The following is a 17,876-nucleotide window of genomic DNA, read 5'->3' as shown; positions in this document are numbered from 1 at the left end:
CAACTCAGTTTGACTGTTATTCTATGTGCGTTCGGCTGATACATGTGCGCTGTTATCGCTCTGTCGCCTGGCAAACAAGAAATGTTATAATACATGGATGCGGTGAATTCGTAGACACCGCCATCTCGAAGACAAACCGGGAGAGAATTTGATCGAATGATGATAAGTAATCTTAGCAATATTATTATTATCACTTATCGGCATACCTGTCTCGTTTATGTTTCTGAGTGTTTCGTTTGCATGTTGTTGTTTTTTTTTAATTTAAAAGTGTTAAATAAAAGATATGGTAAGGCCGCTTTGTAAATAAATTAATAATCCGTAAGTGGTGAGTAGGGGATAACCGTACTTTTGTTTTGAAAGCATTAGCAGTATCCTTTGTAAATAGGTACATACATGTATATCCAAGCAGAGAGGGACAAGATGATAGCAATAATATTTATTGTCTTTTAAAACTTACTATTTTGAAATACATTTGCCACATCATAATTCAATATCTGTATGTAATAAATCAATAGTTGAGTATATTTCCCTACCATATGTCTTTTGTCTACGAGTTCCCTGAATTTTGTCTTCGATTTTGGCGTGTCTAGGAATTCTCCTTGTTCCCAATTAGTGTGGTGAGGAATATCTATGTCAGAATTTTAATGTGTATATTTAGAGGCTAGAAATATGTTTATTGTTTCGCAATTTTATGTCAAGTTGCATATTTAGGACGTTTTTGTTATTTCATTCTTATTTAAGATAGTACAATATTTCCCAATATCATTAACAACCAATAAAATATAATTTATTTTCATCATACACATTTTCACCCTGCTTTATGGAAAAAACCCATTCTAATAGGAGGGTCCGACTTTCTTTCAACGCAATATTTTCACCACATCCAACACGTCCTTTAATCATTATTTTGTGTGTAGAAGTTGAGGCAATTGTTTTTTAAGTATTTCCTAGTACAAATTGTAATCTTATAAGATTACCGTGGTTACACCTCTTATCTTACCCACAGTGGACGTCTCTACATTTTCATTTCCCAATATGCCATACATGTGTACCACCATTCTTTCTCCGACTAGTCCCCATTCAAGGGTGACAATGTATTCAATGAACACCATGTCATCTTACAGTGTCAGTTCACCCACGGTGAGTGAGTTGGGTTTAACGCCGCTTGTAATGTCAGCTTAATGTTGGAGGAAATCGCGAAGTGATGCAGGTCTCAGACGTTTACCACTTCGGTGAAACCCACGAGCACGGGTATGGTGCTGACAAAACTAGAAACATAATGGAGGAGTCGAACCCACAATCATAGGTTTCTGGCGTGCCCAAGGGGCGCAACTCTGCACAGCGAATCCCGGCGCCTAAGACGACAGGGCCACCCGTGCCCCCATTCGCCCACGACATATACGTATTGGCCATTATATGCTGTTATAATAAAATATATAAAATATGTATTTTACTAAATTTTTATTTATATATACATAATAGAAAGGAGCTAATTTTCCACATGTTCGTATATTCTTTTGTCAGGGTCTGTATGTGACACTATTTAAATAGTCAGACTTTCAGATGCCATTTTCATACCACTTCTAAAACCATCTAATAAGGCTGAATAAGGCCATCAAAGAATAAATTATGTCGTAGAGTAATATTCCAATTGTGGAAATATGATGAAACAAATTCCGACAACGCGTTTCGTGATCGTGGTGGTCATTAGCAATAACACACCGACCATACCCTCCAACAATCCTCAAGCTCCGAGGCTCACGACTCCGTGCTTTAAATGTGGTTAACCATGCATTCAGACACCCTAGACTGCATGAGAATTCTACTTCCAAACATACCTTTAATCATGAATCTAACATAGCTGCCATCCCATGTGACCTAGGACTTAAATCAAAGACTCCAAAATATCATGCATTCCCTGGACTATTTGTCAACAACACGTTAAATCAGTTTTAATTAATTAATTTATAAATATTAGGCTTAAATCTTCAGACCTTTGAGTCTGTATATAACCCACAAGGGCATCGAACATTGAGAGAAATCGGACAACTACCTCAAGAGTCACAGATGGCTGAAAAATGGTGTATTAGAGCTGAAAAAACAGTTTTTGATCCTGGAACAGATCGCAGAAACACAGCTTAAAAGGTCACAGGTCAAAAGGTTCATATACCTTTTAAGTAGTCCGACATCTTAATAGTTCTAAAAAAGATAGAAAGTGACAATATACCACGGTTTAACACCTGTTTTCCAAAGCGCCCACGCTCTATATAAATATCACCAACCTACTTTTCGAGACATACTTACTTTTCGAGACCAAAATGGCCGTCATCAAAAGACGTTTGGAGACGATTTTTCAAAGCTTTTTAACAATGAATTTAGACGAGACAAGGGTTCTTTCGGCGATAAAAGTGTAAATGGACATCTTAATAGTTCTAAAAAAGATAGAAAGTGACAATATACCACGTTTAAACACCTGTTTTTGCAAAGCACCCAAGCCCTATATAAATATCACCAACCTACTTTTCGAGACATACATACTTTTGGAGACAAACATGGCCGCCATCAACAGATGTTTGGAGACGATTTTTCAAAGCTTTTTAACTATGAATTTAGACGAGACAGAAGGGTACTTTCGGCGATAAAAATGTAAATGGACATCTTAATAGTTCTAAAAAAAGATAGAAAGTAACAATATACCACGGTAAAACACCTGTTTTCCAAAGCGCCCACGCCCTATATAAATATCACCAACCTACTTTTCAAGACCAACCTACGTTTAGAGACCAACATGGCCGCCCCCATGCAACACACTTTTGGAGACCAACATGGCCGCCCCCATGCAACACACTTTTGGAGACCAACATGGCCGCCCCCATGCAACACACTTTTGGAGACCAACATGGCCGCCCCCATGGAACACACGTTTGGAGACTGTTTTTTTCCGCTTTTCAACAATGAATTTAGACGAGACAGAAGGGTACTTTCGGCGATAAAAGTGTAGATGGACATCTTAATAGTTCTAAAAAAGATAGAAAGTGACAATATACCAATGTAAAACACCTGTTTTCCAAAGCGCCCACGCCCTATATAAATATCACCAACCTACTTTTCAAGACCAACCTACGTTTAGAGACAAACATGGCCGCCCCCATGCAACACACTTTTGGAGACCAACACGGCCGCCCCCATGCAACACACGTTTGGAGACCAACATGGCCGCCCCCATGCAACACACTTTTGGAGACCAACATGGCCGCCCCCATGCAACACACGTTTGGAGACCAACATGGCCGCCCCCATGCAACACACGTTTGGAGACCAACATGGCCGCCCCCATGCAACACACGTTTGGAGACCAACATGGCCGCCCCCATGCAACACACCTGTTTTCCAAAGCGCCCACGCCCTATATAAATATCACCAACCTACTTTTCAAGACCAACCTACGTTTAGAGACCAACATGGCCGCCCCCATGCAACACACTTTTGGAGACCAACATGGCCGCCCCCATGCAACACACTTTTGGAGACCAACATGGCCGCCCCCATGCAACACACTTTTGGAGACCAACATGGCCGCCCCCATGCAACACACGTTTGGAGACCAACATGGCCGCCCCCATGCAACACACGTTTGGAGACCAACATGGCCGCCCCCATGCAACACACTTTTGGAGACTGTTTTTTACCGCTTTTCAACAATGAATTTAGACGAGACAGAAGGGTACTTTCGGCGATAAAAGTGTAGATGGACATCTTAATAGTTCTAAAAAAGATAGAAAGTGACAATATACCAATGTAAAACACCTGTTTTCCAAAGCGCCCACGCCCTCTATAAATATCACCAACCTACTTTTCAAGACCAACCTACGTTTAGAGACAAACATGGCCGCCCCCATGCAACACACTTTTGGAGACCAACATGGCCGCCCCCATGCAACACACGTTTGGAGACCAACATGGCCGCCCCCATGCCACACACGTTTGGAGACCAACATGGCCGCCCCCATGCAACACACGTTTGGAGACCAACATGGCCGCCCCCATGCAACACACGTTTGGAGACTGTTTTTTACCGCTTTTCAACAATGAATTTAGACGAGACAGAAGGGTAATTTCGGCGATAAAAGTGTATATGGACATCTTAATAGTTCTAAAAAAGATAGCAAGTGACAAGATACCACTATAAAACACCTGTTTTCCAAAGCGCCCACGCTCTATATAAATATCACCAACCTACTTTTCGAGACAAACATGGCCGCCCCCACGTTTGGAGACGATTTTTCAAAGCTTTTTAACAATGAATTTAGACGAGACAGAAGGGAACTTTCGGCGATAAAAGTGTAGATGGACATCTTAATAGTTCTAAAAAAGATAGAAAGTAACAATATACCACGGTAAAACACCTGTTTTCCAAAGCGCCCACGCCCTATATAAATATCACCAACCTACTTTTCAAGACCAACCTACGTTTAGAGACAAACATGGCCGCCCCCATGCAACACACTTTTGGAGACCAACATGGCCGCCCCCATGCAACACACTTTTGGAGACCAACATGGCCGCCCCCATGGAACACACGTTTGGAGACCAACATGGCCGCCCCCATGCAACACACGTTTGGAGACCAACATGGCCGCCCCCATGCAACACACGTTTGGAGACTGTTTTTTACCGCTTTTCAACAATGAATTTAGACGAGACAGAAGGGTACTTTCGGCGATAAAAGTGTAGATGGACATCTTAATAGTTCTAAAAAAGATAGAAAGTGACAATATACCAATGTAAAACACCTGTTTTCCAAAGCGCCCACGCCCTATATAAATATCACTTACCTACTTTTCAAGACCAACCTACGTTTAGAGACCAACATGGCCGCCCCCATGCAACACACTTTTGGAGACCAACATGGCCGCCCCCATGCAACACACTTTTGGAGACCAACATGGCCGCCCCCATGCAACACACGTTTGGAGACCAACATGGCCGCCCCCATGCAACACACGTTTGGAGACCAACATGGCCGCCCCCATGCAACACACGTTTGGAGACTGTTTTTTACCGCTTTTCAACAATGAATTTAGACGAGACAGAAGGGTAATTTCGGCGATAAAAGTGTATATGGACATCTTAATAGTTCTAAAAAAGATAGCAAGTGACAAGATACCACTATAAAACACCTGTTTTCCAAAGCGCCCACGCTCTATATAAATATCACCAACCTACTTTTCGAGACAAACATGGCCGCCCCCACGTTTGGAGACGATTTTTCAAAGCTTTTTAACAATGAATTTAGACGAGACAGAAGGGAACTTTCGGCGATAAAAGTGTAGATGGACATCTTAATAGTTCTAAAAAAGATAGAAAGTAACAATATACCACGGTAAAACACCTGTTTTCCAAAGCGCCCACGCCCTATATAAATATCACCAACCTACTTTTCAAGACCATAATGCTCGCCTTCTATAAACATCACCAACAGACTTTTGGAGACCATTTTTCAACGATTTTTAAAAATTAATTTAGACAAGATTGAAAGATACTTTCTGCGACAAAAGTGTAGATTGATATCTTAATAATTAAAACAAAAATAGAAAGTGACAAGATACCCAAGTGTAGCACCTTTCCGTTCCTGTTTTCCAAACCCTCCACGCCCTATATAAATATCACCAACCTACATTTCGAGACCATAATGCTCGCCTTCTATAAATATCACCAACAGACTTTTGGAGACCATTTTTCAACGATTTTTAAAAATTAATTTAGACAAGATAGAAGGATACTTTCTGCGACAAAAGTGTAGATGGACATCTTAATAACTCTATAAAAAATAGAAAGTGACAATATACCCCAGTTTAGCACCTTTCCGGTCCTGTTTACCAAACCCTCCACGCCCTATATAAATATCACCAACCTACTTTTCGAGACCATAATGCTCGCCTTCTATAAATATCACCAACAGACTTTTGGAGACCATTTTTCAACGATTTTTAAAAATTAATTTAGACAAGATAGAAGCATACTTTCTGCGACAAAAGTGTAGATGAACATCTTAATAACTCTATAAAAAATAGAAAGTGACAATATACCCCAGTTTAGCACCTTTCCGGTCCTGTTTACCAAACCCTCCACGCCCTATATAAATATCACCAACCTACTTTTCAAAACCATAATGCTCGCCTTCTATAAACATCACCAACAGACTTTTGGAGACCATTTTTCAAAGATTTTTAAAAATTAAGTTAGACAGGATAGAAAGATACTTTCTGCGACAAAAGTGTAGATGGACATCTTAATAGTTCTAAAAAAGATAGAAAGTGACAATATACCAATGTAAAACACCTGTTTTCCAAAGCGCCCACGCCCTATATAAATATCACCAACCTACTTTTCAAGACCAACCTACGTTTAGAGACAAACATGGCCGCCCCCATGCAACACACTTTTGGAGACCAACATGGCCGCCCCCATGCAACACACTTTTGGAGACCAACATGGCCGCCCCCATGGAACACACGTTTGGAGACTGTTTTTTTCCGCTTTTCAACAATGAATTTAGACGAGACAGAAGGGTACTTTCGGCGATAAAAGTGTAGATGGACATCTTAATAGTTCTAAAAAAGATAGAAAGTGACAATATACCAATGTAAAACACCTGTTTTCCAAAGCGCCCACGCCCTATATAAATATCACCAACCTACTTTTCAAGACCAACCTACGTTTAGAGACCAACATGGCCGCCCCCATGCAACACACTTTTGGAGACCAACATGGCCGCCCCCATGCAACACACTTTTGGAGACCAACATGGCCGCCCCCATGCAACACACGTTTGGAGACCAACATGGCCGCCCCCATGCAACACACGTTTGGAGACTGTTTTTTACCGCTTTTCAACAATGAATTTAGACGAGACAGAAGGGTAATTTCGGCGATAAAAGTGTATATGGACATCTTAATAGTTCTAAAAAAGATAGCAAGTGACAAGATACCACTATAAAACACCTGTTTTCCAAAGCGCCCACGCTCTATATAAATATCACCAACCTACTTTTCGAGACAAACATGGCCGCCCCCACGTTTGGAGACGATTTTTCAAAGCTTTTTAACAATGAATTTAGACGAGACAGAAGGGAACTTTCGGCGATAAAAGTGTAGATGGACATCTTAATAGTTCTAAAAAAGATAGAAAGTAACAATATACCACGGTAAAACACCTGTTTTCCAAAGCGCCCACGCCCTATATAAATATCACCAACCTACTTTTCAAGACCAACCTACGTTTAGAGACCAACATGGCCGCCCCCATGCAACACACTTTTGGAGACCAACATGGCCGCCCCCATGCAACACACTTTTGGAGACCAACATGGCCGCCCCCATGGAACACACGTTTGGAGACCAACATGGCCGCCCCCATGCAACACACGTTTGGAGACCAACATGGCCGCCCCCATGCAACACACGTTTGGAGACTGTTTTTTACCGCTTTTCAACAATGAATTTAGACGAGACAGAAGGGTACTTTCGGCGATAAAAGTGTAGATGGACATCTTAATAGTTCTAAAAAAGATAGAAAGTGACAATATACCAATGTAAAACACCTGTTTTCCAAAGCGCCCACGCCCTATATAAATATCACTTACCTACTTTTCAAGACCAACCTACGTTTAGAGACCAACATGGCCGCCCCCATGCAACACACTTTTGGAGACCAACATGGCCGCCCCCATGCAACACACTTTTGGAGACCAACATGGCCGCCCCCATGCAACACACGTTTGGAGACCAACATGGCCGCCCCCATGCAACACACGTTTGGAGACTGTTTTTTACCGCTTTTCAACAATGAATTTAGACGAGACAGAAGGGTAATTTCGGCGATAAAAGTGTATATGGACATCTTAATAGTTCTAAAAAAGATAGCAAGTGACAAGATACCACTATAAAACACCTGTTTTCCAAAGCGCCCACGCTCTATATAAATATCACCAACCTACTTTTCGAGACAAACATGGCCGCCCCCACGTTTGGAGACGATTTTTCAAAGCTTTTTAACAATGAATTTAGACGAGACAGAAGGGAACTTTCGGCGATAAAAGTGTAGATGGACATCTTAATAGTTCTAAAAAAGATAGAAAGTAACAATATACCACGGTAAAACACCTGTTTTCCAAAGCGCCCACGCCCTATATAAATATCACCAACCTACTTTTCAAGACCATAATGCTCGCCTTCTATAAACATCACCAACAGACTTTTGGAGACCATTTTTCAACGATTTTTAAAAATTAATTTAGACAAGATTGAAAGATACTTTCTGCGACAAAAGTGTAGATTGATATCTTAATAATTAAAACAAAAATAGAAAGTGACAAGATACCCAAGTGTAGCACCTTTCCGTTCCTGTTTTCCAAACCCTCCACGCCCTATATAAATATCACCAACCTACATTTCGAGACCATAATGCTCGCCTTCTATAAATATCACCAACAGACTTTTGGAGACCATTTTTCAACGATTTTTAAAAATTAATTTAGACAAGATAGAAGGATACTTTCTGCGACAAAAGTGTAGATGGACATCTTAATAACTCTATAAAAAATAGAAAGTGACAATATACCCCAGTTTAGCACCTTTCCGGTCCTGTTTACCAAACCCTCCACGCCCTATATAAATATCACCAACCTACTTTTCGAGACCATAATGCTCGCCTTCTATAAATATCACCAACAGACTTTTGGAGACCATTTTTCAACGATTTTTAAAAATTAATTTAGACAAGATAGAAGCATACTTTCTGCGACAAAAGTGTAGATGAACATCTTAATAACTCTATAAAAAATAGAAAGTGACAATATACCCCAGTTTAGCACCTTTCCGGTCCTGTTTACCAAACCCTCCACGCCCTATATAAATATCACCAACCTACTTTTCAAAACCATAATGCTCGCCTTCTATAAACATCACCAACAGACTTTTGGAGACCATTTTTCAAAGATTTTTAAAAATTAAGTTAGACAGGATAGAAAGATACTTTCTGCGACAAAAGTGTAGATGGACATCTTAATAGTTCTAAAAAAGATAGAAAGTGACAATATACCAATGTAAAACACCTGTTTTCCAAAGCGCCCACGCCCTATATAAATATCACCAACCTACTTTTCAAGACCAACCTACGTTTAGAGACAAACATGGCCGCCCCCATGCAACACACTTTTGGAGACCAACATGGCCGCCCCCATGCAACACACTTTTGGAGACCAACATGGCCGCCCCCATGGAACACACGTTTGGAGACTGTTTTTTTCCGCTTTTCAACAATGAATTTAGACGAGACAGAAGGGTACTTTCGGCGATAAAAGTGTAGATGGACATCTTAATAGTTCTAAAAAAGATAGAAAGTGACAATATACCAATGTAAAACACCTGTTTTCCAAAGCGCCCACGCCCTATATAAATATCACCAACCTACTTTTCAAGACCAACCTACGTTTAGAGACCAACATGGCCGCCCCCATGCAACACACTTTTGGAGACCAACATGGCCGCCCCCATGCAACACACTTTTGGAGACCAACATGGCCGCCCCCATGCAACACACGTTTGGAGACCAACATGGCCGCCCCCATGCAACACACGTTTGGAGACTGTTTTTTACCGCTTTTCAACAATGAATTTAGACGAGACAGAAGGGTAATTTCGGCGATAAAAGTGTATATGGACATCTTAATAGTTCTAAAAAAGATAGCAAGTGACAAGATACCACTATAAAACACCTGTTTTCCAAAGCGCCCACGCTCTATATAAATATCACCAACCTACTTTTCGAGACAAACATGGCCGCCCCCACGTTTGGAGACGATTTTTCAAAGCTTTTTAACAATGAATTTAGACGAGACAGAAGGGAACTTTCGGCGATAAAAGTGTAGATGGACATCTTAATAGTTCTAAAAAAGATAGAAAGTAACAATATACCACGGTAAAACACCTGTTTTCCAAAGCGCCCACGCCCTATATAAATATCACCAACCTACTTTTCAAGACCAACCTACGTTTAGAGACCAACATGGCCGCCCCCATGCAACACACTTTTGGAGACCAACATGGCCGCCCCCATGCAACACACTTTTGGAGACCAACATGGCCGCCCCCATGGAACACACGTTTGGAGACCAACATGGCCGCCCCCATGCAACACACGTTTGGAGACCAACATGGCCGCCCCCATGCAACACACGTTTGGAGACTGTTTTTTACCGCTTTTCAACAATGAATTTAGACGAGACAGAAGGGTACTTTCGGCGATAAAAGTGTAGATGGACATCTTAATAGTTCTAAAAAAGATAGAAAGTGACAATATACCAATGTAAAACACCTGTTTTCCAAAGCGCCCACGCCCTATATAAATATCACTTACCTACTTTTCAAGACCAACCTACGTTTAGAGACCAACATGGCCGCCCCCATGCAACACACTTTTGGAGACCAACATGGCCGCCCCCATGCAACACACTTTTGGAGACCAACATGGCCGCCCCCATGCAACACACGTTTGGAGACCAACATGGCCGCCCCCATGCAACACACGTTTGGAGACCAACATGGCCGCCCCCATGCAACACACGTTTGGAGACTGTTTTTTACCGCTTTTCAACAATGAATTTAGACGAGACAGAAGGGTAATTTCGGCGATAAAAGTGTATATGGACATCTTAATAGTTCTAAAAAAGATAGCAAGTGACAAGATACCACTATAAAACACCTGTTTTCCAAAGCGCCCACGCTCTATATAAATATCACCAACCTACTTTTCGAGACAAACATGGCCGCCCCCACGTTTGGAGACGATTTTTCAAAGCTTTTTAACAATGAATTTAGACGAGACAGAAGGGAACTTTCGGCGATAAAAGTGTAGATGGACATCTTAATAGTTCTAAAAAAGATAGAAAGTAACAATATACCACGGTAAAACACCTTTTTTCCAAAGCGCCCACGCCCTATATAAATATCACCAACCTACTTTTCAAGACCATAATGCTCGCCTTCTATAAACATCACCAACAGACTTTTGGAGACCATTTTTCAACGATTTTTAAAAATTAATTTAGACAAGATTGAAAGATACTTTCTGCGACAAAAGTGTAGATTGATATCTTAATAATTAAAACAAAAATAGAAAGTGACAAGATACCCAAGTGTAGCACCTTTCCGTTCCTGTTTTCCAAACCCTCCACGCCCTATATAAATATCACCAACCTACATTTCGAGACCATAATGCTCGCCTTCTATAAATATCACCAACAGACTTTTGGAGACCATTTTTCAACGATTTTTAAAAATTAATTTAGACAAGATAGAAGGATACTTTCTGCGACAAAAGTGTAGATGGACATCTTAATAACTCTATAAAAAATAGAAAGTGACAATATACCCCAGTTTAGCACCTTTCCGGTCCTGTTTACCAAACCCTCCACGCCCTATATAAATATCACCAACCTACTTTTCGAGACCATAATGCTCGCCTTCTATAAATATCACCAACAGACTTTTGGAGACCATTTTTCAACGATTTTTAAAAATTAATTTAGACAAGATAGAAGCATACTTTCTGCGACAAAAGTGTAGATGAACATCTTAATAACTCTATAAAAAATAGAAAGTGACAATATACCCCAGTTTAGCACCTTTCCGGTCCTGTTTACCAAACCCTCCACGCCCTATATAAATATCACCAACCTACTTTTCAAAACCATAATGCTCGCCTTCTATAAACATCACCAACAGACTTTTGGAGACCATTTTTCAAAGATTTTTAAAAATTAAGTTAGACAGGATAGAAAGATACTTTCTGCGACAAAAGTGTAGATGGACATCTTAATAGTTCTAAAAAAGATAGAAAGTGACAATATACCAATGTAAAACACCTGTTTTCCAAAGCGCCCACGCCCTATATAAATATCACCAACCTACTTTTCAAGACCAACCTACGTTTAGAGACAAACATGGCCGCCCCCATGCAACACACTTTTGGAGACCAACATGGCCGCCCCCATGCAACACACTTTTGGAGACCAACATGGCCGCCCCCATGGAACACACGTTTGGAGACTGTTTTTTTCCGCTTTTCAACAATGAATTTAGACGAGACAGAAGGGTACTTTCGGCGATAAAAGTGTAGATGGACATCTTAATAGTTCTAAAAAAGATAGAAAGTGACAATATACCAATGTAAAACACCTGTTTTCCAAAGCGCCCACGCCCTATATAAATATCACCAACCTACTTTTCAAGACCAACCTACGTTTAGAGACCAACATGGCCGCCCCCATGCAACACACTTTTGGAGACCAACATGGCCGCCCCCATGCAACACACTTTTGGAGACCAACATGGCCGCCCCCATGCAACACACGTTTGGAGACCAACATGGCCGCCCCCATGCAACACACGTTTGGAGACTGTTTTTTACCGCTTTTCAACAATGAATTTAGACGAGACAGAAGGGTAATTTCGGCGATAAAAGTGTATATGGACATCTTAATAGTTCTAAAAAAGATAGCAAGTGACAAGATACCACTATAAAACACCTGTTTTCCAAAGCGCCCACGCTCTATATAAATATCACCAACCTACTTTTCGAGACAAACATGGCCGCCCCCACGTTTGGAGACGATTTTTCAAAGCTTTTTAACAATGAATTTAGACGAGACAGAAGGGAACTTTCGGCGATAAAAGTGTAGATGGACATCTTAATAGTTCTAAAAAAGATAGAAAGTAACAATATACCACGGTAAAACACCTGTTTTCCAAAGCGCCCACGCCCTATATAAATATCACCAACCTACTTTTCAAGACCAACCTACGTTTAGAGACCAACATGGCCGCCCCCATGCAACACACTTTTGGAGACCAACATGGCCGCCCCCATGCAACACACTTTTGGAGACCAACATGGCCGCCCCCATGGAACACACGTTTGGAGACCAACATGGCCGCCCCCATGCAACACACGTTTGGAGACCAACATGGCCGCCCCCATGCAACACACGTTTGGAGACTGTTTTTTACCGCTTTTCAACAATGAATTTAGACGAGACAGAAGGGTACTTTCGGCGATAAAAGTGTAGATGGACATCTTAATAGTTCTAAAAAAGATAGAAAGTGACAATATACCAATGTAAAACACCTGTTTTCCAAAGCGCCCACGCCCTATATAAATATCACTTACCTACTTTTCAAGACCAACCTACGTTTAGAGACCAACATGGCCGCCCCCATGCAACACACTTTTGGAGACCAACATGGCCGCCCCCATGCAACACACTTTTGGAGACCAACATGGCCGCCCCCATGCAACACACGTTTGGAGACCAACATGGCCGCCCCCATGCAACACACGTTTGGAGACCAACATGGCCGCCCCCATGCAACACACGTTTGGAGACTGTTTTTTACCGCTTTTCAACAATGAATTTAGACGAGACAGAAGGGTAATTTCGGCGATAAAAGTGTATATGGACATCTTAATAGTTCTAAAAAAGATAGCAAGTGACAAGATACCACTATAAAACACCTGTTTTCCAAAGCGCCCACGCTCTATATAAATATCACCAACCTACTTTTCGAGACAAACATGGCCGCCCCCACGTTTGGAGACGATTTTTCAAAGCTTTTTAACAATGAATTTAGACGAGACAGAAGGGAACTTTCGGCGATAAAAGTGTAGATGGACATCTTAATAGTTCTAAAAAAGATAGAAAGTAACAATATACCACGGTAAAACACCTGTTTTCCAAAGCGCCCACGCCCTATATAAATATCACCAACCTACTTTTCAAGACCATAATGCTCGCCTTCTATAAATATCACCAACAGACTTTTGGAGACCATTTTTCAACGATTTTTAAAAATTAATTTAGACAAGATTGAAAGATACTTTCTGCGACAAAAGTGTAGATTGATATCTTAATAATTAAAACAAAAATAGAAAGTGACAAGATACCCAAGTGTAGCACCTTTCCGTTCCTGTTTTCCAAACCCTCCACGCCCTATATAAATATCACCAACCTACATTTCGAGACCATAATGCTCGCCTTCTATAAATATCACCAACAGACTTTTGGAGACCATTTTTCAACGATTTTTAAAAATTAATTTAGACAAGATAGAAGGATACTTTCTGCGACAAAAGTGTAGATGGACATCTTAATAACTCTATAAAAAATAGAAAGTGACAATATACCCCAGTTTAGCACCTTTCCGGTCCTGTTTACCAAACCCTCCACGCCCTATATGAATATCACCAACCTACTTTTCGAGACCATAATGCTCGCCTTCTATAAATATCACCAACAGACTTTTGGAGACCATTTTTCAACGATTTTTAAAAATTAATTTAGACAAGATAGAAGCATACTTTCTGCGACAAAAGTGTAGATGAACATCTTAATAACTCTATAAAAAATAGAAAGTGACAATATACCCCAGTTTAGCACCTTTCCGGTCCTGTTTACCAAACCCTCCACGCCCTATATAAATATCACCAACCTACTTTTCAAAACCATAATGCTCGCCTTCTATAAACATCACCAACAGACTTTTGGAGACCATTTTTCAAAGATTTTTAAAAATTAAGTTAGACAGGATAGAAAGATACTTTCTGCGACAAAAGTGTAGATGGACATCTTAATAGTTCTAAAAAAGATAGAAAGTGACAATATACCAATGTAAAACACCTGTTTTCCAAAGCGCCCACGCCCTATATAAATATCACCAACCTACTTTTCAAGACCAACCTACGTTTAGAGACCAACATGGCCGCCCCCATGCAACACACTTTTGGAGACCAACATGGCCGCCCCCATGCAACACACTTTTGGAGACCAACATGGCCGCCCCCATGGAACACACGTTTGGAGACCAACATGGCTGCCCCCATGCAACACACGTTTGGAGACCAACATGGCCACCCCCATGCTACACACGTTTGGAGACTGTTTTTTACCGCTTTTCAACAATGAATTTAGACGAGACAGAAGGGTACATTAGGCGATAAAAGTGTAGATAGGCATCTTAATAGTTCTAAAAAAGATAGAAAGTGACAATATACCAATGTAAAACACCTGTTTTCCAAAGCGCCCACGCCCTATATAAATATCACCAACCTACTTTTCAAGACCATAATGGCCGCCTTCTATAAATATCACCAACAGACTTTTGGAGACTATTTTTCAACGATTTTTAAAAATTAAGTTAGACAGGATAGAAAGATACTTTCTGCGACAAAAGTGTAGATGGACATCTTAATAACTCTATAAAAAATAGAAAGTGACAATATACCCCAGTTTAGCACCTTTCCGGTCCTGTTTTCCAAACCCTCCACGCCCTATATAAATATCACCAACCTACTTTTCAAGACCATAATGCTCGCCTTCTATAAATATCACCAACAGACTTTTGGAGACCATTTTTCAACGATTTTTTAAAATTAATTTAGACAAGATTGAAAGATACTTTCTGCGACAAAAGTGTAGATTGATATCTTAATACTTAAAACAAAAATAGAAAGTGACAAGATACCCCGGTGTAGCACCTTTCCGTTCCTGTTTTCCAAACCCTCCACGCCCTATATAAATATCACCAACCTACTTTTCGAGACCATAATGGCCGCCTTCTATAAATATCACCAACAGACTTTTGGAGACTATTTTTCAACGATTTTTAAAAATCAATGTGGACAAGCTAGAAAGATACTTTCTGCGACAAGAGTGTAGATGGACATCTTAATAACTCTATAAAAAATAGAAAGTGACAATATATCCTGGTTTAGCACCTTTCCGTTCCTGTTTTCCAAACCCTCCACGCCCTATATAAATATCACTCTATAAAAAATAGAAAGTGACAATATACCCCAGTTTAGAACCTTTCCGGTCCTGTTTACCAAACCCTCCACGCCCTATATGAATATCACCAACCTACTTTTCGAGACCATAATGGCCGCCTTCTATAAATATCACCAACAGACTTTTGGAGACCATTTTTCAAAGATTTTTAAAAATTAATTTAGACAACATAGAAGGATACTTTCTGCGACAAAAGTGTAGATGGACATCTTAATAACTCTATAAAAAATAGAAAGTGACAATATACCCCAGTTTAGCACCTTTCCGTTCCTGTTTACCAAACCCTCCACGCCCTATATAAATATCACCAACCTACTTTTCGAGACCATAATGCTCGCCTTCTATAAATATCACCAACACACTTTTGGAGACCAACATGGCCGCCCCCATGCAACACACGTTTGGAGACCAACATGGCCGCCCCCATGCAACACACGTTTGGAGACCAACATGGCCGCCCCCATGCAACACACGTTTGGAGACTGTTTTTTTCCGCTTTTCAACAATGAATTTAGATGAGACAGAAGGGTACTTTCGGCGATAAAAGTGTAGATGGACATCTTAATAGTTCTAAAAAAGATAGAAAGTGACAATATACCAATGTAAAACACCTGTTTTCCAAAGCGCCCACGCCCTATATAAATATCACCAACCTACTTTTCAAGACCAACCTACGTTTAGAGACAAACATGGCCGCCCCCATGCAACACACTTTTGGAGACCAACATGGCCGCCCCCATGCAACACACGTTTGGAGACCAACATGGCCGCCCCCATGCAACACACGTTTGGAGACTGTTTTTTTCCGCTTTTCAACAATGAATTTAGACGAGACAGAAGGGTACTTTCGGCGATAAAAGTGTAGATGGACATCTTAATAGTTCTAAAAAAGATAGAAAGTAACAATATATCACGGTAAAACACCTGTTTTCCAAAGCGCCCACGCCCTATATAAATATCACCAACCTACTTTTCGAGACCATAATGGCCGCCTTCTATAAACATCACCAACAGACTTTTGGAGACCATTTTTCAACGGTTTTTAAAAATTAATTTAGACAAGATAGAAGGATACTTTCTGCGACAAAAGTGTAGATGGACATCTTAATAACTCTATAAAAAATAGAAAGTGACAATATACCCCAGTTTAGCACCTTTCCGGTCCTGTTTACCAAACCCTCCACGCCCTATATGAATATCACCAACCTACTTTTCGAGACCATAATGCTCGCCTTCTATAAATATCACCAACACACTTTTGGAGACCAACATGGCCGCCCCCATGCAACACACGTTTGGAGACCAACATGGCCGCCCCCATGGAACACACGTTTGGAGACCAACATGGCCGCCCCCATGCAACACACGTTTGGAGACTGTTTTTTACCGCTTTTCAACAATGAATTTAGACGAGACAGAAGGGTACTTTCGGCGATAAAAGTGTAGATGGACATCTTAATAGTTCTAAAAAAGATAGAAAGTGACAATATACCAATGTAAAACACCTGTTTTCCAAAGCGCCCACGCCCTATATAAATATCACCAACCTACTTTTCAAGACCATAATGGCCGCCTTCTATAAATATCACCAACAGACTTTTGGAGACTATTTTTCAACGATTTTTAAAAATTAAGTTAGACAGGATAGAAAGATACTTTCTGCGACAAAAGTGTAGATGGACATCTTAATAACTCTATAAAAAATAGAAAGTGACAATATACCCCAGTTTAGCACCTTTCCGGTCCTGTTTACCAAACCCTCCACGCCCTATATAAATATCACCAACCTACTTTTCGAGACCATAATGCTCGCCTTCTATAAATATCACCAACAGACTTTTGGAGACCATTTTTCAACGATTTTTAAAAATTAATTTAGACAAGATAGAAGGATACTTTCTGCGACAAAAGTGTAGATGGACATCTTAATAACTCTATAAAAAATAGAAAGTGACAATATACCCCAGTTCA

General features: G+C 40.5%; 1 protein-coding gene across 2 annotated transcripts in view; it reads left to right on the top strand.

Moving 5' to 3' along the window:
* Positions 1 to 17,876, top strand: part of LOC139447581 (glycerol kinase 5-like) — a 69,364-nt gene that overhangs the window by 156 nt on the left and 51,332 nt on the right. The gene's annotated exons all lie outside the window — the stretch shown is intronic.

Source organism: Haliotis cracherodii, unplaced genomic scaffold (genome assembly GCF_022045235.1).
Source record: "Haliotis cracherodii isolate W230 unplaced genomic scaffold, xgHalCrac1.p SCAF_7, whole genome shotgun sequence".
In the NCBI taxonomy this organism is placed as follows: Eukaryota; Metazoa; Mollusca; class Gastropoda; order Lepetellida; family Haliotidae; genus Haliotis; species Haliotis cracherodii.
Note: the sequence above shows the minus strand (reverse complement) of the source record. Positions and strands in the feature narration are given on the sequence as shown.